This window comes from Chelonoidis abingdonii, chromosome 4 (genome assembly GCF_003597395.2).
Source record: "Chelonoidis abingdonii isolate Lonesome George chromosome 4, CheloAbing_2.0, whole genome shotgun sequence".
Classification (NCBI taxonomy): domain Eukaryota; kingdom Metazoa; phylum Chordata; order Testudines; family Testudinidae; genus Chelonoidis; species Chelonoidis abingdonii.
This window is the reverse complement of record NC_133772.1, coordinates 29,617,601-29,622,364: the sequence shown is the minus strand read 5'-3', so window position 1 is coordinate 29,622,364 and position 4,764 is coordinate 29,617,601. Positions and strand designations below refer to the sequence as shown.

Below are 4,764 nucleotides of genomic sequence, written 5' to 3'. Positions count from 1 at the left end.
TCCACATCAAGAGGAACCATCTGATTCCCTCAGGACCAATGGGATCAGCTCTCTTTTTTCTGTGACACAGGCTTCATCCAGACACTAGTTCCTAGGCATTTTGTGATGCGTGACTTTGGGTGCTCACCATGTGAGCAACTTTGTTGTGTGATGAGGTAGCATGGCAGCCTCAGGCCTGGAGAAGAATTCAGGGGCGCAGTAATACAAAGTAGCTCCTTCAGCAGTACCCCCCAAGTCCCATCCAATCCAGATCAAGGAATTCAAGGGAAATCATAAAATATTATGACAAGGTCTATAGAAAAAGCTAAATCAGAGCTAGGAAGGGCCTAAGTTAATCATTTACTTCAGAATTGTTCCATGTGATGACTGAATGTCAAGTGGAGTCAAGAACTGTGGAAAGAGAATGGTTTTATTTATTGTTAAATGGAGATGTTGGGTGGGGAAAAAATAATTCTACCAGAAGTGGGGTTCGAACCCACGTGGACATATGTCCATTGGATCTTAAGTCCAACGCCTTAACCACTCGGCCATTCTGGTGAGTGACAGTATGATGCTTTTGCCATAGTGAGTTTTTCTCTCTGGATCAATGATTCATTCACTGTAAAGTTTCCTGACTCTGTAGCAAGTCAGGGGAAAGCTGTGAGGACAGGTATTTCCTGTTCTCCCGGTCTTGCACTTTCAGCTCAGTCCATATCTCTCTGAGCTCCAACTCTTTCCTCCTAACTGTAATTTACAGAGATCCTGCCTACCACAGCTGCAAGGATCACAGTTAAATGGAGCCCTGAGGGGCTCTTATCTGTTAGTAAGTAGCATAGTGTAGTGGTGTGCTTGGCTCTTTTCAGACAGAACTGAGTTTGAGGCCCACTCCAGTAAAACCAGCGGCTCCTCTTTGAAGCAGCAGTGTTTAAATAGTACCCCTTTGCTCTTCATTTCCTTATCTTTCCCTCCTTCTTCCCAGTCCCCTGTGGATTACAGCAGGAAGGTGAAAGCAGTTGTGGAAATGAGATTTGATCCTCGGGCAAGGAGAAGTAGGGTGTGTGGTGACAGTGTAAACTGCTTGGTGGCTTGCCTGCCAGGTGTCATTGTGGGGACACCTAGAGAGACCTCTGATGAGCAGCGAGGAGGAGCTTGCAGTTGTGGTCCATTTTGGTACCAGTGATCTGGAGAGAGATCCTGAAAGCTAAATGTTAGGGTGACCATATGTTCTGTTTTGGCTGGGACAGTCCCCTTTTTAAGTCCTGTTGGCAAGAGCAAATGGGACAGATGCACAGTTTTGCCATAAAAGTGGGATGCAACCCCTAGTTGGGAGTGGAGGAACGTGCGCAAGGGGTGGGGAGTGACAACACCAGCTCCGCACGGGAGGAAGTGCTCAGGAGAGCAGCTTGGGCCAGGCCAGCCCTGCATGGGAGGGAGGCAGAGGGTCTCAGGCCATTCCAAGGGGGCCTCAGGCAGGCCCTGTGCAGGCAGGAGGCAGGGAGGGCTCAGGCCAGCCCCACGTGGAGTTGGGCCTTGGACCCCTCGTGGTGTGTCCCATTTTCCCTTTGGGAAAATATGATCACCCTACTAAATGTAGACTGCTAGGTCAAAGGTTCAGGGACAGGGCCTCAGCAGTAGCATTCTGTGAAATGCTTTGCTTCCTGGGCAAGTCCAGCTAGGCATGGGAAATGCCAGGGCCTCCATGTGTGGTTGAAAAGATGGTGCCAAGAAGGAAAGTTTCAGCTGATTAGACACTGGGGAACACTTTTCCTGGCCGGCTTCACCTGAGTCAAAATGGAACCAGATGGCTGCCAAATGAATAAATAAGATACCAGAGGAATGTTTAAAGTGAGAGCTGGAGGAGAGGCTACAGGAGCTGAGGAGCCCCTAAATCAGCCAGGGACATGCACATTACAAGTGTATAGGCGACGGGGACTGAGAATTTACACAGGTAAGTTCTGCAGAAGGTGGAATCTTATGGGGCTCCCAGCAAAGACAGGCACATTTCATCACCCATCACGGAGGCCCATGGGAGGCTGCTCAGGAATTTGGAGTGAGTGGGCAGAGAGGCTTAGCTGGGCATTGTTTTAGTAGAGGGTGTGTGTATGTTCTTGTTCTGTTCGGCTGTAGGAAAGGATAAGGAAGTCCACAGATGCCATGCTTGTAATACTGTGAGATAGAGAAGCAGCTAGAACGCCAACAGAGTAGCTTTTATAGAAAAGGCATCCAGTAAAGTGAGCAGTGCTAAGGAAAGATGGAGTGTCTGAGGACTGACCAACTATGGTGAATGCCCTACACAGATCACACAAAAAACAGATCTAAGCATGTTCTTGAACAATGAGTCCTTTTGAAATGAAAGGCCAACTACGCCAAGTGTCAGCCCACCATCTACTGCTGTTTATCAGATTGGTCGACTATGTCAGCAGGATGATCCCAATAGGACAGGGGTTCTCAAACTGGGGATTGGGACCCCACAGAGGGGGTTGCAAGGTTATTACATGGGGGTGTCGTGAGCTGTCAGCCTCCACCTCAAACCCTGCTTTGCATCCAGCATTTATATTAGTGTTAAATATATAAAAAAATGTTTTTAATGTATAAGGGAGGGTTGCACTCAGAGGCTCGGTATGTGAAAGGGGTCACCAGTACAAAAGTTTGAGAACCACTGCAATAGGAAAAGGCGAGAAGCTGCTCTTTGCAGACAATATAGCAATAAAGGCATCCTCAAAAGAAGGATGATAGAAGAAATGGTAAACCAGTGATATGACGAGTAAGCAGGAGTGGGATGAAAATAAGCATGACTAAAACTGAGGTCAGGCGGGTCAGTAGAGGTGTAACAGAGATTAACGGCGTGCCTTTAAACCAGACTGAGCAGTTCAAGTACCTTGGCAGCAGGGAGTGCTGGAAAAATGTGGAATAACATTTCAGGTGATGTCTATGAGAAAAGTATGCCACCAAGACTGAAAGTACAACTGTACAGAACAATGATGCCTCCTCCAATGCTGTCTGGTGCAGAAGCTTGAGTGGCAAAGACGGTAGGTTCAACACCTACAATTGTTTGAGATTAGATGTCTTCACACCAGAAGAGGAGTTCACAAACACAACGAAAGCACTGCAGGGGAAGTCAAAGTTCATGATGTGGCTGATAAAATCCAGAAAGTGCAATTTTGCTATTAGCGACCTATACAGAGGATGAATGAAGGAGACCTGGTGAAGAAAGCATGGAAGGAGAAGGTAGGAGGAAAGAGACACCAAGGAAAGTTGAGGAAGCGATGGATGGATGGCATCAAAGAAGATGGGAAGCAGGTGGACCTTAGTGCCATCTAGGACAGAGGTGGGCAAACTACGGCCCTGCAGGCCGCATCCAGCCCATGGGACCATCCTGCCCGGCCCTTGAGCTCCCGACCAGGGAGGCTAGACCCTGGTCCTTCCCCCTGCTGTCCCGCCTCCTCCACAGGCAGCGTGGCTGGCTCTGACTAGGTGGTATGGTTGCCAGTCCTGCCGCTCTGAGTGGCCTGGTAAGGGGGCAGGGAGTGGGGGTGTTGGATAAGGGGCAGGGTGTCTCGGGAGGCAGTCAGGAGACAGGGAGTGGTTGGATGGGGGGGAGGTTCTGGGGGGTGAGGGAGTGGTCAGGGGACGGGGAACGGGGGCGTTGGATGGGGTGGAGGTTTTAGTGGGGCGGTCAGGGGGCAGTTGGATGGGGCAGAGGTTCACGGATGGGCTGTCAGGGGCCGGGGAACAGGGGCAGTTGGATAGTTGTGGAAGTCCCAGGGTACCTGTCAGGGATCAGGGGTGTGGATAGGGGTTGGGACAGTCAGGGGACAGGGAGCAGAGGGCAGTTGGATGGGGCGGAGGTTCCGGGGGAGGATGGGGATGGTCAGGGGACAGGGAACAGGGAGAGGTTTTGGGACCAATCTTATTTAACCTTTTTATTACTGATCTTGGCACAAAAAGCGGGAATGTGCTAATAAAGTTTGCAGATGACACAAAGCTGGGAGGTATTGCTAACACAGAAAAGGAATCCGGGATATATACAGGAAGATCTGGATGACCTCTGTAAACATGGAGTCATATATATAGGAATGAATTTTATAGTGAAAAGTGGGTAAAGGTCATGGTCACTAGGGATTAATAATAGAAATTTATAAGATATCATGTGGGGACAGCATCAGTTGGAAGTAACACAAGGAGGACGAAAGGAACCTCGAGTATTGGTTGATCAACAGGATGACTAATGAGGCCGCCAAATATGATAGGCCGTTAAAAAGCTAAATGTCAGTTTAGGATGCATCAGGCGAGGTATTTCTCAGCCAAAGATAAGGAGAGGTGTTAGACCTTATATAAGGCACTAGCGAGACCTCATCTGGAATACTGTGTGCAGTTCTGGTCTCCATGTTTAAGAAGGATGAATTCAAACTGGAACAGGTTCAGAGATGGCTACTAGGATGATCCAAGGAATGGTAAACTGTCTTATGAAAGGAGACTCAAAGAGCTTGGCTTGTAGCCTAACCAAAAGAAGGCTGAGGGGGGATATGATGTTCTTTATAAATATATCAGAGGGATTAATATCAGGGAGGGAGAGGAATTATTTAAGCTTAGTACCAATGTGGACACAAGAAACAATGGATTATAAACTGGACACTAGGAAGTTTAGACTTGAAATTAGAGAAGGTTCTACCATTAGAGGAGTGAAGTTCTGGAACAACCTTGCAAGGGGAGTAGTGGGGGCAAAAGATATATCTGGCTTTAAGGCTAAGCTTGATAAGTTTATTGAGGGGATGGTATGATGGG

At 48.3% G+C, this 4,764-nt stretch overlaps 1 non-coding gene across 1 annotated transcript; it reads right to left on the bottom strand.

Moving 5' to 3' along the window:
• Positions 1-454: 454 nt before the first annotated feature.
• On the bottom strand, positions 455-537 carry TRNAL-UAA (transfer RNA leucine (anticodon UAA)). Its single transcript has one exon. It is a non-coding gene; the product is annotated as a tRNA-Leu (tRNA).
• Between the last annotated feature and the right edge of the window lie 4,227 nt (positions 538-4,764).